Here is an 18,555-nt window from a genome sequence, read left to right as displayed (position 1 = left end):
TGAAGACAGTTCAGACTCAAGGTACCATGAACAACCCGCTAAACTCTTTTAAAACCAACTCCTGCCACGACTGCCTCCACTCTCCTGTCTGACAGCATCGTCAGCCTTGAACATGGAAGCAATGGATGAGTCTTACTTCTCTCTCTCCCCCTTGTTGATGATGGAGTCACCTGTCTCCTGTCTCGCTCCTTCCCTTGGTTCCCACGGTCTCCGACCCAAGCCCGCTGCATCTTGACTGAGCTCCCATGCTTGACGCTGACCGGGCTTCCATCTGGCTGCTTCGTCCCTGGCAGTGGCTGTCGGGTCGTTTCCATTAGGCAGAGCTCAGAGTCAGCTCAGTCTGTGTGTAGGATCTGGTGGAGTTCTTGCCTTTCCCTTTCATTGTGAAGGTGAACAGACCTTAAAGGGGCTACATTTCTCTCTAGGGGAGACAGGAGGGTTGAGACAAATTGTGAAAAGCTGTCAGGTAAAGCGGGGTGAAGTTTGGGTAGGTGTGCACGCCGGGAAATGGGTTTTGCAGATGTGAAATCCTGCTCTCCCTTTGAACACACAGGGTTAGGAGGGTCCTGGCAGGGCCAAAATCAGATAGACACACGTGACAACTGTCACCCAAACCAAGGACCAAGGACCTGTTCTGGCTCAATGATTCATTTTCATTCATTTATTTCTGTGCTTCCTCTTTTCACTAAAGCTTTTAGGAAGTATTTAAAACATTGTTCTTGGGGTGAAGATATAGTAATAATAGTTTAAAAAAAGCAAACATTTCGGCCATTATTATATTATTACTATTTATTGTTTACTATATTATCACATATCATATTCCATAATAATATGTATTAAAGATTTAAAACCCATGTATGTGAAATAGTTTCAGGATCTTTATAAATATCAATGTACTGCTCGGGGCACTGAGAGCAAGGAGGCTGATGTCAAGTGTGGCTTTAAGAGCAAGGATTCCCGGATGATGAGTCCGCTGTCGTGGCATCTAGAAAGGCTGGCCATCACGTGGTCCGTCCCTCAGAGCATCCAAGAGCATCACTGCTGCCCGCTGCTTTCTCTAGCCCTTAAGGGTCAACGGACTGTCAAGTATGCACAGAACTCACTGTGAGATGTCCACAGCTGTGTCAGCCCCGTCCCAGTTGTGGGGTGCTCTGCCAGGGACCCACACACACCATTTAAAAAATTCTCACAACAACCCTGTGAGGCGAGTTTACACGTTAAGAAGAGGCTGGGAAAAGTGGATAACGGTCTTGGTGGTGATGATTATAGCTGTCCTAAGCTGGGCCCCCTGAAGCAGTGTTTGGGGCACAAGTTGTTTATTAGGGAAGTCCCTAGGAATCAACAGCTGTGGTGGGGGGAGGAGCGGGAACAGGAGTGTCGGAGGTCAAGGTCAAGGGGGTGACACAGCTCAGTCAGGATCCTCTCTCGCTGGGTGGAAATGACTAGGCCTTTACTCTGAGCCTTGATCGGTCACTGGAGGTGGGCTATACTGGGGAGGGATTTCCCTGCCTTGCAAATGAGGGATCCCAGAGGCCGTCGTCTGTCAGCCCTGCCAGCAGCTGGACCAGCGAGCATTCCCTTGAAGAAGAACCAGGACAGTTCATCTCTGCGTCCACCACAATCGTGGGAATTAAAATGTATTAAGTGCTTAACAAAGATGAATGAACTTAATCGTGATAGCAACCCTATAAGGTTGGACGGCTAGTCCTTCTGGGTGAGCAAAATGAAGCTGGTGAAGATAAGGAACTCGCCTAGTCATACAGGGTCCAAATCTGAACTGCGATATCTCCCCTTGCCTCTACTGTCAGCCATGCACGAGCAGTGACAGAGAAAAGTATAGGAAATGCTCATATCCTGAACAAATTATTGTACAGGTAGGAATAACGCCTGGGAAAGAAGAATGCAAAACAGAGCACGTTGCCATGTAAAGAGAGCAGGGACTGGAAGGACGCTGACCTGAGTTTGGATCCACCACTGTCTGGCTGTGAGGCTCCTACCAAGCCACACACACCTGCCAGGCCTCAGTCTTCTCATCAAGATAGCCTGAGAATACCCTCCCCTCTGGCTTTCAAAAAAGGGGCAGTGGAGTCTGCCTAGCAGATGGTCGCGTCACATGACGTTCATGTTACACTGTGTTGTCCGCAGTGTCTTCTGGGGTGTCCCGGGGAGCCTGGTGAGGACGGTGACATCATGGAAGCATGGGAGCTTGGCTGAGCTTTGAAAGTACTGATGGGGGTGAGGAAGGAGGAGCGTGGGGAACAGGGAGGGCTGGCGAGAAGGGCAGAGGCACGGAAGGGACAGCGGTACTCTTAACAAAGACCCTGATGTTCCCCGCGCCGTTTCATGACGTCCTCCCACCTCCAAACCATCACCCCCTCAATTTCCAGATGGGAGACGTGGGCTCTGAGGGTCTATGAGACATGCCTTCAGGGGATATCCTTACTCAGTGGTGGGACCATGATTTGGACCCAATCTGCAGTATTCAGAGTCCATGCTCTGACCGTGATGGCATGCTCATGTCTGCTGCATGTGTGTCCATAACGTGTCTCTGTCGAAGGAGATGGGGAATCAGGTGTTTCCGGTGATTCTCTTCTTGTTCAAGTCATAGCTCCATGTGTGTTTGGAGTCAGCATTATTCAGACAAGGTCTATGCAGAAAGGGTTCTTTCCTTTTACCTGTGTTCCCACGTTCTCCAGCTTCATCTGCCATTTGCTGCCCGCCCCGGGGTGTTTCCTGGACTGTACCTTTCCTCTCACAGCTGTATGCATGTGTCTTGCCCTCTGGGCTCAGCGCAGAAAGATTCCTCCGCCAGTTTCTGAAGGCTTCCCCTCCCAATAACTGCTGCTCACGGGATGGGCAGAGCCCCGATCCTGCCATGTATGTTCACTGGCCTGAGCCGACATCCGGGGGGAAATAACTCATAACTCAGGTGCAGGTGTGTAACACCAGATGGGGTCAACACACAGCTGGTGGCCCTGTAGCTAGGATGGGGACAATGCTCAGGTGGAAAATAATAATAAATAATGATAAAACAGCAACAACAACCATGGCAACCATTAGTAATAATAATATTGTCGTTATGATAGGAAGAAGAACTAATATTTACTGACACCCTTGACCTTGGCATCCTCTCCTGCCTCCCATTTCTCTTCTGCTAGGTCAGAAATTTGAATGAATGGAAATAGGAAGAACATTCTAAGAGCAAGAGCTGCCTGTCGATATTGCAAGGCCATCTGTGATGTAGTGATAACTCGTGTGCATGGAAGTGCCCCCCAAAAACCTGGGTACCATGAGCCAGGGGTCGCACAGGATTCTCGCATTAGCTACAGGTTAGCGCAAACAATGTCTGAGATTCTTCCCTAGTCCAAAATTCTAGGACACAGGGATCAGGCATTTCCCAAGGAACCTGAAGCTGCCCTGTCGTGCCTGTGAGGTCCTGAGTGTGGGTGGGTGATGCCCCGCCTAGGTCCCATGCTTTTGGCTGGGGGTCAGGTGAAGTGTCACAGCTGCACGTCCACATTCATGGTTCCCTGTGCGCTCTGCCGAGCAGGGCTGCTGTTCTGTCTGTCAGATAAGACGGCCTCTGTCTTTGTTTCTCGTCTACTCAGGGAAGGCAGACCGGTGGGGACTTGATGTTCTGAGGTCGGAGGTGCTGAAGTGAAAACCTACGTTGGGGGACAGCTCCTGATTAAAGCAAATCTAGCACAAAATAAGGCAGAGGCTCAAATATCGAACGCAGTTACGTGATTGCCGGTGATCGGATCCACGCAGCAGCTCCCCAGTCTCCCCATGAGCCCCAATCCCAGCTGGCCGGGTCTTCTCCGGAAGGTGGGCTGTCTTTAAATTTAGGACCATACAAGCGCAACAGCCCAAGCGAGAGCCAGTGTGAAAAGCCGTTTTCAAGGTGGATTTGCACATTGAAGGAGCATCTCTAAAGAAACAAACAGGCAAATCCTTAACTTGGTGCCCCCTCTATGACAAATATAAGAATAACAGTCAGGTTTTCCTCTGAGCCACCATCTTCCACTCACTCACACTGTGGTCTAGACTCAAAATCTTTTCCTCCAGATCTGAGTGGAAATCACTGATTAGGCAAACTGCTGATGTACAAGCAAAATGAGCCTGTTTACCATGTGGGAGGTTGCTAATTGCAAAGAAACGTGAGTTCCAGGCTCGCTCCTTTGTCTGGGAAAAGCTGTCTTTGCCGTGACAGAGGAGGGTGTGCAGGCGTGGGGAGCCCAGACCTGGAATCGGGATGATAACTGGACTAGTTTTTGTGCTTGGCTTTTCTCTTATTGGGTTTTCTTCCTGAGACAATTCATCAAGAAGCATCCTTGGCCGTCTGCTGTGCAGTGCTGCACAGTCCAGTTAAAGACAAAGGCTGCTAGGAAGATGACCCTCCTGCGGAAAAGTGTCATAGCCGTTCACTTAGTAGACGTTTATTGAGCACCTACTTCTTGCCAAGCTTTGTGCTTGGTGCTGAGGAGAGAGACTGACTGATCCTCCATCAGACAGAAGAGAGAAAGTGTCCTGTACTTACCTAGGCCAAAGCCACTGCAGTAAGATGACAGTAAGAAAGGATATGATTCTGAGGAGGTGCCAAGGAGGCAGGAATACTCATGCCGGGAAACTGGGGACGTAGCCAGAGGAGGTGACTTGTGAGCTGGGTGTAGAGGTGAGCTTGGGAACTGGATGTGCGGAGGAGGGCACTTTGAAAAGGACAAACAGCACGGGCTGAAGCCGAAAGAGATGTGAGTGGAAAGGCCCGTGTTCCCACAATGGGCATGGATCCATGGGCTGTTACCTCTGAAACAGGATTTGCAGATCATCTGGTTCAGTGACTTAGTTTTCAGGTGAGGACCTCGAAGGCAAGAGAGTGGGAGTAACTTCTCCGGAGTCTGAAGCTCTGACCTCTTCAGCGCCTTCGCACCAGCCCCCCGTGTGTGTTTGTATCTGCTGCTCTTGGGGCATATTTATGCTCTGGAGTTACTTGCATCTCATATCCCTGTGCCTGGCGCTGGCTTTCTTCCCCTCGCCAAGTCTGCAAATAGCATTCTCTTCGCTCTTCCCCTTAAATGCATCCATCCACGGACCAATCAATCAGCCTATCTATCAAACATATATATATATATATATATATATATATATACAGACTACCATGTCTGGCCCTTTCTACGCTGTTTCTTTCTTTTGCTCTTTAGAGCTACCCGTCTCTTTGTGTTGTTCATCTTTAAAATGAACTTGTTCTTGATTGATTTAAGATATGAAGATCTCAGAATCTCTTCTTTAGTGGTTTCAACATGCCTAGAAGCATAGGTATTTCAGAGCTGAAAAGACACCAGGATGTAACTTGGCGTGCTGTATGTGTCTGTCTTCGTTTCTACACTTCCAAGAAAACTATTTTTAGAACCCCCTGCCCAGCACCATTGGTTTGTGCTAATTAAAATGAGTATGATGAGGTTCATTTCTGACAGACCCTGCCTCTTGCAGAAGACAGTCACCTGTGCCCTATTTCAGAGTCTGGGCAGGTTATCAAATTCTCCTGCTTCTCTTCCCCGCAGGCCCCCGGTGTCCTCAGCCTCACTCTCGTTCAGCCTCACCGCCTGATGACAAGGTTTTCTAGCTGCAGACCTGGTCTCTCTTCTCTGCAGACCCTCAGTGACTGGGGTGGGTGTCAGAGCAAATGACTAAGTCCAGGAGTTGTCAGAAAAACCGTCTGTGGAACAAAATGCACACTTTGCCAGAGGGTGGGGAGGTTAGAAAGCAGCATATCTTGACACAGAGAGAGAAGTGTTGGAATTAATTCATAAACGTGTTGGATGGAAATTAGCAGATGAAGATTTGCAAGGGGAGAAGAGACAGAGGGGGAGAGAAATGGGAAGAGACAGACAGATGGAGAGGGGGAGGGAGAGGGTGGAAAATAGAGCAGAAGATGCAGCTTTATTTCTCAGTCTTGCTTTACCCTCCGTTGAAGCAGCCTGTGCTTTTGCAGCGATCCTGCCTCGCCTGTGTTTTCTCCCCTTTTTAACCTCCGCCATCCTCAACCTCTGATCCTGGCCTCACCCCAGCTTCCTGCCTCCACAGCAGTTGTGCTTTTCACACACACGGGATTCCTGGCTTTTGATGAGGGGACTCTCTCTCTCTGCAGAGAGCACCAAACTTCTGATGTCCCCATGCTAAGAGGAAACGACTGGGCCTTTAGGGGGAGATCTTCACTCCTGATGCTCTGAACTTGTTCAGGTCACCCTCTTTCAACCTCGGTTTTCCACCTGTAAAATCAGGATTCTTGGGCAGGCTAAATGCAATTATGTGTATAAGTCATTTACCTTAGAATCGGGTGTGCTGTATGCATTCAGTTATTATTATTGTTATTATTATTCATAGCAGCAGTACAAGTACCAGATTCTAAATTCTCTCTCTGGTGTCCTATACCTAGTAGCTCAGTCTTTCTAGTAGAGGTAAGAGGTCCAAGCGCTGTGTTTAAGTTCAGCTTTAGGGCCAGGACAGACACACATTACTCTGTTTCCATTCCTTAATTGATGGTTGGAGTCTTGCCACGTGACACAGCGTCTGTTCGATGATGTTCCTTTCTGGAACAGACTACAGGCCATCACCCAATCCCATTTTGAGAGAATGCTTGAGATCACCGCGTGAGAGACCAGACACGGTTGGGTTCATTTTCTTCCCTCTATAACAAGGGTTTGCCCTGAAGTATCTCCTCCCCTCAAGCCCCTTTCTGACTCCCCAGATTCAAGGTACCGTCTCTAAATCAGCACCTGCCTGTAGTCTTACTGTGGGGAGATCCTGAGTTTTTTCCAAAGTAGATCTAGATAAACTGAAGTGTGTGCACTCTTAGGATTCTTGCAAGGTTATTTCAGCCTCTCTGCATCCTGATTTCTTTCCCGTTCTCAATGACATCTAACCCCGGGTTTCTGTACCACTGCTTTAGGACCTCTTCCCCCACCTATGAACGGGAACGACAAAACAAACTTTCCATGAAATCCACTCACGCCAATGCACGCACTCTTCCCGAGTGTTTTACAATTTGAATTCTTTAAGCACGAATTGGACTTTGTCTTTTGAGAAGGAAACATCAGGTATTAGCTTGCTTGTGATAAACTACCTTGGGAGAGGGTAGAGAGGTTTTCCTCCCTTCCCTTTTCTAGGATGTTCCTGAGGAAAGCAGTACCAGTTTAAACTCTTTTAGGAGGATTGCTGCAAAGGGAAATTGAGATGGGTGGGGGTTAATTTTATGTGTCAAAGTGGCGAGGCCACAGCACCCAGGTATTTGGGATAAATTATTCTAGATGTTCCTGTGAAGGTATTTTTAGATGAAAGTAACATTTAAAATAGTAGACTTTAGGGGCTTCCCTGGTGGCGCAGTGGTTGAGAGTCTGCCTGCCGATGCAGGGGACACGGGTTCGTGTCCCGGTCCGGGAAGATCCTACATGCCGCGGAGCGGCTGGGCCCGTGAGCCATGGCCGCTGAGCCTGCGCGTCCAGAGCCAACGGGAGAGGCCACAACAGTGAGAGGCCCGCGTACCACAAAATAAAATAAAATAAAATAAAATAAAATAAAAAATAAAATAAAATAAAATAGTAGACTTCGAGTGAAGCTGATTAACTTCCATTGTGTGGGTGGGCCTTATCCAAGCAGTTGAAAGTTTTCTTAATGGAAAACCACTGACTTCCCAGAGGAGGAGGGAATTCTGCCAGCACACAGCCTTCAGATGTGAACTGCAGCATGAACTCTCCCCGGGTCTCCGGTCTTCAGGTCTGCCCCGCAGACATGGCACACCACAACTGCAGAGGCCAGGTACTGGAAATAAATCTAGCTAGCTAGATAGGTTAGGTAGGGAGATGGATAGGTAGGTAGACATTGGATTATATATCTTCTCCCTATATATCCTGTCTAGCTTCTATCTTCATATATATGTCTGTCTGTCTGTCTCTCTGACCCTGCTGGCTCCTTTTATCTGGAGAATTCTAATAGAAGATGCTTGGATGCATCTTTCTCTCTCCTGTAATGCTCCCTTCCTTCCTTTTCTTATACTTTCTTGTTGCCATTTCCTCTGGCCCAAGACTTCCTGACGCTTGGAGGGGGAAGTGTCAGGAGTTTATTCTATTTCCCCCCTTCCCAGTTCTCGGCCTGCATTTCCTGCCAGCACGGGCAGTGGAGAGCTCATGACCCAGAGTGTGTGTGGTTTTTTTTCGTTCGTTTGTTTTGTTTTGTTCTGTTCTGTTTCCCTGTATTGATCTCTGTAATATTGAATCCATCCAGCAAGGTGACTGGGAGCTCAAGCAGCTGGGAGGAGATGAGAGTGAACTTTTGGGATCACATCAGAGAGAAAAATGGGTGTTCAGTTGAGAGGTGGGGGGTCGGCATTAGTGGTGAGGAAAAGAGATTGCTCAGAGACAAATCCCAGATGTCAGTGTGGTGGTGGTGATGATGCTTAGAGGCTAGCAGAATTTTAGAGACTGTCCAGGCCAACGCATCTCAAACTTTTTTGGCCAAAACCCACAATAAAAAGACATGTTAAAATGTGACCAGAGCACAAGTGCATGTGTGAGAGCTTGAGAACATGTATAAATAAACACATAGGAGCTGGATTCTGTGATGTGATAACACTTTATGAGAGGCTTCCTCTTTACATCACAATGATCATGTCCATCCCAAGCTATGCTTCTGATTAGCATGGTTATATCTCATTAATTAGAATACTAATATCTAGAGCCCATACACAGTGTGTGTTAACCCAGCCACCTGCTCTCCCACCATGAGGAACTTCCTCCAGGATACATACCGGTGTGGTCCAATGTCAGTGCTGTGTGGGCACAGGGAGTCTGGACTGACACACACTGAACTACTTTAATTCTTCTCCACCTCAAGCTAAATTGCTACCAATGAAATATCATCCAATGTCCAAATGAAGCCAAATTTCTTCAATTATCTAATATATGGAATGTGCATCTTGAATAGCTCTAATATCTGTGAAATTGGAGGCTATGAAATGGAGATACATAACTGGTCTTCATTATTAATTGAGTAAATATTTATTGAGACTGTGCTATTCGCCAGGAACTGTTATGGTTGTTATTGATGTAGCAGTGAACCGTGATGGGGACAGGAAAAGATACAGCATTTTCTACTTTGACTTCTTAGAAATGACTAGAAACAATCTTTCTTCTCTATGCACTGGTTTCTTAATCTAATAATAATGATACCTTTCTCACAGAGATGTTAAAAGGATGACATGAGGTGGTACCTGTGAGGCGTGTACCCTAGCATCTGGCACATAGTGGGATGATGATGGTGGTGGTGATGATGGTGATGATGATGGTGATGATGGTGATGATGATGTTGATGATGGTGGTGATGATGGTGATGGTGATGGTGGTGATGATGGTAGTGATGATGATGATGACGGTGGTGGTGGTGATGATGGTGGTGATGGTTATGATGATGATGATGGTGGTGATGGTGATGATGATTATGGTGATGTGATGATGATGATGGTGATGATGGTGATGATGATGGTGATGATGGTGGTGATGATGGTGATGATGGTGATGATGATGATGGTGATGATGATGGTGATGATGATGGTGATGATGGTGGTGATGATGGTGGTGATGGTGATGATGGTGATGGTGGTGATGATGGTGATGATGATGATGGTGATGGTGGTGATGATGGTGATGATGGTGATGATGGTTATGATGATGATGATGGTGGTGATGATGGTGATGATGGTTATGATGATGATTATGGTGGTGATGACAATGGTCACTGTAATGGTTCTTTAAATGTTGGTTGGTTGGTCTGTCCCTGAGTGGGTCCAGAGATGGAACTTCTGACCTGAAACAGTTCATTTGACATGTACTCGTTACTCATCAGCCACATACAAAATGCTGTGATTAGCACATGCAGGTCTCTGACAAGTCCACGAAACTCTTATCTTCAGACACCATATATCAGTATTGAGGGCTGTCAGGCTACAGATGAAATAAAATGAAACCCAATGCCAGCCTCCCTCATACCCACATCTCTGTGCAGTCAGAGCCTCACTTTCTCCCTTCTTATTCTGTCACACTCAGCTGGAAAGCCTGGGCACCGTTTGCTCTCTCCATCATCCCTCAGCTCACCAACTGACTTCTGCTGCTGCCCCCGCAGTGAAACTTCTTCTGCCAAAGCCACCTTTGTTCCCACTGGGAAGACTGAACACATGGCAGACCATCCTTCACTGTCCTGAATTCCCTAGCAGCAGACACCGTTAACCACTCTCTTCTTAATAGTCTAGGAGGTCACTGATCCCTGATTCCCCTTCTGATTTTCTGGCCACTGCACAGACTCCTTCATGAGATCTCCCCACACCCCTTCAGCATTTCTGTTGCCCAGACCTCACATCTAAGGCTTCATTCCCCTCCCTGAATCTTGTGCTGAACAACTGCCACAGGACCCAGGGCTTCAGCTCCACCTAAACAAAGATGATTACAGAATCCATAGCTCTAAACATTGTGTCCTTCTCAGACTCAAAACCTAAACATCCAAATGCCAACAGAAAGCTCTCCTTGGAGGTTTCACTGGCCTTACCTTCCACATTGACCATTTATGCCCCTCCACTCAGTATCCACTCTCCTTACCATTTCTCTGCGATTGGTTCTATCAATCATCCACTCAGTAGCCAACATCAGAAACCCAGCAGCAGCCTAAATCACTCTCAGTCTTTAAAGATGCTCTTAAGAGTCACTTCCTTTGAGTAGCTTTCCAAGAATCCTCACCTAATTTAGATGGTCCAACTCTGAGATGTTGTAGCATCCTTGCATGTTTTTATTTTAAATCTTACCATATTGTATTCCAATATCTGATTCATTTGCCCTACTAACTTATAAACGCCTTGTAGGCAGGTGATATATCATGTTCTCTGTATCCCCCAGCCCAGCAAACTGCCTATATATTCAATGAGTCTTCGTCAGAAAAAAAAGAGAAAGATTGAACGAATTAGTCAACAAAATAAATGAACAATATATTTTTTAAAGCTTGGCAAACGAGATAAGATTTCAAGTAATCAACATATAATATAAAATGCAAGTCCTAGATCCTCTCTAAGACCTAGGGAGTTCAGATTTACTTTAGCAGGAAGGGGAGAGAGGGCAGGTGAAGCATCAGAGCACACGTCCTGTGTGCTGAGCCCTCTGCTGGGGTCACATATACAACTTGTTCAGTTCTTCAAAGGAAGAAAAAGCACAGTGTTGCTAATCTAACCAATGAGTAAACTTGGGCTCAGAGAAGTCTGGTCCTTTGCCCACATGGTCCTGGGTGGCAAGTCCAGGTTTAGAGCCAGGCAGGTTGGCTCCTGACGGGCACTCTCTCCTCCACACCCTGGTTCTCGGGTGGAATGATCCACTTTCCGCCTGTCATAGTGGAAGCTGTAATGAGACTCTGGAGGGGTAGACTGTAATAACTCCTACTGAGCATTTAAAAAAACACATTTTATGGCTTGTAGGTTTCAATATAAAGGTTTTTTTGTCATTTGATTTATAGAACTATATGTGGTGTGGCTATAAAGCAATGAGGCGGATTTTATTGTATGGTTTGTGGAAACTGGTCTCTTTGCAGGAGCCTCCAGGTTTTCTAGAAGGAGATGTTCAGTGCAGTTGATGTTGGTGCCTCATGATGTCCCACCATTGAGGAGTTTGGGGGCCAGGGAGGAAATGAGAATGGGAAGAAGCACATTCTCGGCTGTCGGCTTCACTGACATTCTACAGACCGTGGAGAGTGGACATCAGTTCTCTCGTGCAGCAGATATTTTCTGGTATTTACTCCATGCCAGGCTCTAGTCCATGGCAGAGGAATCAGGGATGAGCAGAAGAAGTACCTGCTCTCAGGGACCCTGCAATACTAACGCGAGAGAGACAGTTACATGCAGGCACGTGCACGACACTAAGAAGGGCAGGGTGTAGGGTAAGGAGGCTGATGTTACAGCAACTGGATTGTAGGCCATCGGTGGATCACTTCTTTGGTCTTGGGGAATATCGCCTCTGTATTTTTTTACAAAGCGAATCGTGTGTGCCTTATGTTTTGTTTCCTTTCTATTGCAGTTTTGTTTGTTTTGGTCAATTTCAGTTATTTTGGAATAGAGCAGAGAAGAGGAATTTTATGTTCATTGATAGCGGTCACTGTGCCAGGCATGGCAAGAGGAGTGAGCTGTCTTAATTCTCAGGGCAGACTTGCCAAGATGCCCCTGTTAACCCTGTTTACAGATGAGAACATACAGACTCAGAGAAGATAAGAAATGTGCCCCAGATCACAGAGTTACAAGAGGCAGGGCTGGGATGCAAAGCATGGATTTTAATTGCTGCCCCCTATCGGTGCTTCTCACTGGCCCGGGCACATGGGGCCTGACAGAGAGGGTGTGATTTGGTCAATGATGGAAGGCGGGGGCAGAGCAAGATTCCACTGACCTGAAGTCTGGCCTCAGGTCAGCAGTGGACTAGGAAAACCACTGAACATCTATTTGCCTCAAAAGTCCTCATCATAAGAAGAAACATGGTAACTATGTAGGGACAGATGTTAACCAGACTTACTGTGGTGATCATTTTGCAATATATGCAAATATCAAATCATTATGTTGTACACCTGAAACTAACATAGCTTTATATGTCGATTATACCTCAATTTTAAAAAAACATGTATATTTGGCTCGGTTATCAAGAGTGCAAAAAGACAAAGAGAAATGAAGTCCCTCATTCCTTTTTAGCACTGATCTTGTAGGCAGTTATTATACAGGGATGGCTTTGAGTTTTATTTTGAACAGAACTTGTGTCTCATCTCAAGTATTACATTCTGGTATGTGTTTCCATGTCTTGGAACTTCCTTGAGCCTAAAAACTGAAGGCTTTTGGTTCAGTTCATTTTGAATTCTTACCTCTCTATTCACTAGCAAACATCTCTAGCTGGTAATACCTGCGCGTCCTGAGGGCCCAAGACAGACAATATCCCCCAGCTAAACCACGATGCCTACTCAATCGTCCTGCCCCACTGGGTCCTCCTGATTTAGGTCGGTTTCTGGAATATAAATATGCATCACGCACAGGCTTCTTATTTTCTTTCTTTCTAATGCACACACAGAGCAGCTGGGTACAATCTTCTCTCAGATAAACACAAGCTGTAAGTTTTCCTTATTTATAAATAACACACAGTTTGAAATTGCTTTTACAACTGGATATAAATTTCATTAGATAAATTCAGATATTTCTGTTGGATCCAGAGTTCCCCATAGCCAACCTCATCTAGGCAGCCTCTCCATGGTACAAGGAAACCATTTTAACAACCACTTTGGTCCTTAGGTGACTTCTGGTTCTAAAATCGGCTCTTTAAAATTAGAGAGAGACCTCTTCAGTTTCCCATATTGCGCGCGCGCGCGCGCACACACACACACACGCACACACACACACACACACACACACACACACACACACAACCTCTGGACAACTTGGAAATTTGCCTGCCCTGCTCTGTACAGCTTATCTGCCCCCAGAGCCACTTCAGAGAAAAAAACCTATGATGGTGGGGGGAATTAGGTCTCTTCCTCTAGGTAATCAGAAAACATTTATTGGGTCCTTACGGAGGGCCCAGCAGGGTGCTGACAAATTGTATTTCATTTAACTCTCAAGAATACTGTACACATTCATTACTATCATTGCCTCTATTTACAGATGGGGAAACTAAGGATTATCAAAGTTAAGGATATTGTATAAAATCACCCTGAAGTAGGTTTTAGAGGTAGGATTCAGGTGGACTCCAGTGTCCAAGTTCTGGTCTGACCCACTACCCAATAAAACAAGGGCTTTTGATTGAACTACATCATAGCTGGTAAGTTACAGCAGAAACAAGGACTTAAACCTGGGCCCCCTGGATTCATTAAGGGTAAGTGAGTAGCATTTTTTAAAAACCATACCAATATAATTCACAGCCTCATCCCCAAACAATTTTAGAATCTACTGTCAAAAGCTAAGATACGGCCGAGCAGAGGAAGTATATTAAGAGACAAACTGAAAACAGTGGAATCACTAAACTTCAGAACAGCTTAGGTTCTAAAGTTTATACTGATGGGGTTTATTTCTGATTTACAAACAAAGGCAGAGGGGCCTCTAGATCTGGAGCGAGGGTTCCATGGATAACATCTCCTCGCCACACATGCAGAGCAGAAAGAGAAGGACGTTTATCACCGTTTTCCCTTTAACAGTGAGCCTAGGTGAGCTGCTAGGGCTGTCTTCAGTGCTCTGCTGCGGCTTCAGCCTGCTTCCTCCTGCTGCCAGCCCACGGCTCCACTTGACGGTCTCCTACAGCACTTCACTCACTCCTTCAACCTCTGCCTCTCTAAACCTATTTCTTCTGGATTCAGCCTCATCACAGGGAATTGTGCCACCCCAGACTCAACCCCTTCTTTTTCTCAATCCCAGCATCCAGTCTCTCAGGAAGCCCTGACTACTGTACTTCCACAGTACGCCCCTTACCTTTCCCTGTTTCTCCATCACCATTGTCACCGACATCATTTCTTCCCTCTTCTGCTCCCAACGCTCTCCCTGAATCCCACTCTGTGCCCTTGCAACTCCTTCTCTTCACGACAAAGTGATATTTTAAAGCTCATCAGATCAGGTAACCTCCCTGCTTTACGTTTCCTAAAACTACTACATTGCACTGGATCCAACTTGCATTTTCTATTACAAATCGCCCTAAATATCTAGACGTCTGTAGGTCTGGATCGGAGCCTTAGTTGGCACGTAGGGCATTTACATCCTTTCATTTGTGACTTTTTACACGTCACAAGTTGTAATCACTGGAAAGTGGGGGTTTTGCTATATAGTCATAATTTACGATTACTAAGCGCTTCCACCGTGCCGAGTCCTTTGGCAATTATCTCATTAATTGTCACCCTGTATTAATCAAGTTTTGAGGTTTTCTATTCTGTATTTTAAGATGCTTTGACATCTTGGAGGCTTGCAAATTCTGGAGAGACTGTCTCTCCCAGGGCTATAGCTAATTTCTAGAGATAGCAAACAACTTGCCTTCAGCACGTCCTTCATATGCAAACCAACCCAGTAAGAGCCCACATCCCTAACCATTTCCTCTACCCAATTGTCACGCGCCAAGCCAATGTGTCCCCTGCCCTGTGAGTCACCCCAGGGCCAGGTACTGGACAACTAGAGACCACATCCAGAGTCCGGGCCTGCCACAGTTATTCAAAAACTCCAACCCTAAGTCTGCTCAAGCTTGCCCTCCCCACCTTGCCAATTCCTTCTCCTGGAAACCACCATCAGCTCTCTGGACCTTGCTTTCTCCTTGTCCTTTCTGCTTCCTCTCTCATGTGCCCCTGCATAGTGTGGTGTGTCCCCTCCTCTGGGGAACGCCAAGGAATGAACTCTTCTTTCAAGACAGTTTTTTCCATGTCTGCCATCTTACCAGACCTTACAACATAATCTTGGGGACGTTTCACAAAACCCCAAAACCCTAAGAAATAGGTGAGACGGGTATTATTAGATACCAGTCACACAGCTGAAGGATCAAGGAGTCAGTATCTGATTGGACAATCCAACTGCAGAACCGATACGCTTAGTACTCTAATCCGTCCTCATTTAATTTGTCTTCATATGTGTCATCAAATACCCAAAAGAGGTTTAACCGGGGGTTTCCCTATCATAGTACTCAGTCAAGAATTTCATAGAAACCTCCTGCTATAAACTACTTGTTCATTGTTCATTGCAAAGCTCACCCCCTTTTAACTTTCCCATTTCAATCTGGTTTGGCCTTCCAGTCTCTAAATGGATATACTGGTCCCTAGCAATGCCTTACAGATGAATGAAATCTCCCCCACCAAACTGTAGACAGGCATAGATTCACACAAAAATCAGACCTCTGTAGTTATTTCTCTGATTCCCTAGCCCTTAAGTTCATGTATTCACCCACAAATATGAACCAGGAAGCCGACTTACAGAAGAGAAAGATAACGGCCCCATTCTCTAGGACTCCGGATACCTAGAGGGGGGAAGTCAGCCCTGCAAAAATACAAAGTGTATCCTTTTCCCAAGGGCAGGATTTGTTACATGTTATTAAGAATATATAATGCCTCGCTTCATCCTATCTCTGCCTCTCTTCTTGCCCTGCCTGTTCTCCTCCCACCCGGAATCTCATGTTCTTTCCTGCTTTCCTTTCTTCTCCAGTAACTCCTTGCATCTCAAGTAATCCTTCATGGGCTGATTCAGCCTTTGGCCACAGCCCACCTGCACCTCCTGAGAAGCCCTAGAACCAGCAGGTGCGTGAGTCGGCCGTGTCACCCGTGTGCCCGGCAACCAAGCAGCAGGAGCTGCGTGGCTTGTACGGCAGCCTGACCCATCCCCACGGCTCCCATCCTTGGTGTTCAGGAGACAGACTCTGTCACTGAAGAAATTCATAAGCCCAGCCCCAGTTCTCAGCTTTGCACAGATTAAAGCACTAAAAAAGTCCTTCCAGGCTGTTCATGGTGGACAGGAGCATCTCGGAGTTTAGAGGATTATGTACAATGTGTATACAGAAAACCCAGGTCTTAAGGAAAGATGTGTGTCATGAAAACTGGTGGGTGATCCCAAAATAAGTTGTCTGGCTGCTCTCTGAGGCCTTGCCTCTCCTCCCAGCATCATGACCCTCTCAGGCAGAAGCTCACTGGAGAGTGTGCTGCTCGTCCCTGCATTATTAATGTCTGCATTCTGGGAAGGAGAGGCCACGTACTTTCACTCTATTAATAAAACTTATAAAACAGGTGGCGTAACTAGTGACAAGTACTCTTTCTTCCTGAGGTACGATGCTCTAATTAAAAACTTTAGACCTAAGATGTATGTGGTTCTCTTTTTACAGGGGGCAGGGGATGGGCGGTATTTATTTATATTACAGTATTTATCATAGTATAGTATATAGTAGTACAGTATTTATTTGTGCCCAGCTTTTATAACTGAGAACAGGTAGCACACTTTTGTGCCCTTCAGCAACGAACACAATTAATGGTGTAAGTTTAAAGCTTATTTTTGAATTACACTTCATTGCACCAGTTGCTCAGAGCCCAGGCTAATTTTACAAAAGGATTTGAGAAGGAATGCAGGAAAGCAAATGCATGTAGCAACTATTAAATTATGATACAAGGGCAGAAGCCACATAATAAGGGATGGCTTTTGTCAGGGGGAGCAGAAAGAAAGCCTCTTGACAGGCCCAAGGAAAGCCTGAGATTTTCAGTTCTTAACCAAAGGAAATGCCTCCATACTCCAAACTGACAGGCTGGGCTCTAAGAATGCCTTATCACCAGGTCCCCTCCGGACACGGCGATGGTGCCACTTTATGTCGTGATCATAAAGCCACAGATGGATTTTATAAGAATCAGTCTTATTACTTTTTAGGATCTCTACGTGTTTTTCCCAGTTTTTGCATTTTTACAATAAGATACTTGGGTAATAAGCGTGGAGTAGGACAGGGACGATTGGCGCAGTAGGAAGAAATTCTGATTTGCCAGCTGGAGAGCGAGAGCGCTCAACTCAAGGGCCAGGAGTATTTCCAAGGTGGGTCACCAGAGGAGAAAGCGCTCCACCTTCTCGCCAGGGCCTAGGAGAGCTCTGCCTGGGATGGGACTGTAGCTCGGCCACGTGGAGAGGGGGCTGCCGAGCGGTGGACGCGCACACGGGGTCAGAATCCCGGCGTGGGAAACCTAGTTGAGCTCTCCAGGGCGGGGTTTGGCAACTTCTGCCTTGGCATCCGGCATCCGGGGAAGGAAGGTGCGAGTCAGTTTCCAATTTGCTGCGGTCCCGAGCTCCCTCTCGTGCCCTCCCCTCCCGCCCGCACGCAGGGAAGCCGCCGAGAGGGGCGCGGCTTTCCCGGGCAGGCGCCGTGTCGGGGGAGAGAGGAGCGGGGGACGTGGCGGCCCGACACGCGCGGCTCCCGGCGCGAGTGGGCGGCGCGGCTGGGGTTACGGTGTGCGCCCGCGCCCAGCGCCCGCCGCGTGGCGCGCGGTCCGCCAGCTCGCTCTGCGCCGGCCCAGCGGAGAGCTGCGGTCAGTGATGGAGCTGCTGCCATGACAACTGCGGCGGTCTGGGCCCGCGCGTGTTGGAGCTGCTCCCGGGAGGCCGGCGGCGCGGAGGCCGGGGGCGGCCGCTGAGCGTGGCGTCCGCGCGTCCCCGCGCCCCGCGCCGCGTCCCCGGAGAGGCGGGCGCGGCGTCCGCCAGCTCCCCGTGGGCCCCGAGCCTGCGCCGCCGGCGCTCCGCGGGCCGGCCGCCAGTCGCCGCGCGGGCTGCGGCGAGGACGCCAGGCACCCACCGCACAGGAGGATCCTCGGGCTCGGCGGCGGCCGCGGGTCCCCGCGGTGGAACTTTTTACCGCCTTTGCGTTCCAGATTGGAGACTCGGGCTGGTTTCTAAATACAACTGTACATATGTGTGATCTAATAAAACATTCTCTCCTCTCCTTGAAGCGGCAGCTTTTTATGACATCTCCTTTATGTCAGAGACACTTGCCTGGCTTCTTTGGGTTATAAACT

The 18,555-nt window shown here is 47.4% G+C and overlaps 1 protein-coding gene across 2 annotated transcripts in view; it reads left to right on the top strand.

The window, feature by feature from the left end:
• The window catches only part of LOC101270320 (opioid-binding protein/cell adhesion molecule), a 1,084,701-nt gene that overhangs the window by 557,505 nt on the left and 508,641 nt on the right, over positions 1 to 18,555 (top strand). The window lies entirely within an intron of this gene.

Source organism: Orcinus orca, chromosome 8 (assembly GCF_937001465.1).
Source record: "Orcinus orca chromosome 8, mOrcOrc1.1, whole genome shotgun sequence".
Taxonomy (NCBI): domain Eukaryota; kingdom Metazoa; phylum Chordata; class Mammalia; order Artiodactyla; family Delphinidae; genus Orcinus; species Orcinus orca.
The sequence above is the reverse complement of the archived record's forward strand: the minus strand, read 5'-3'. Positions and strand labels throughout refer to the sequence as shown.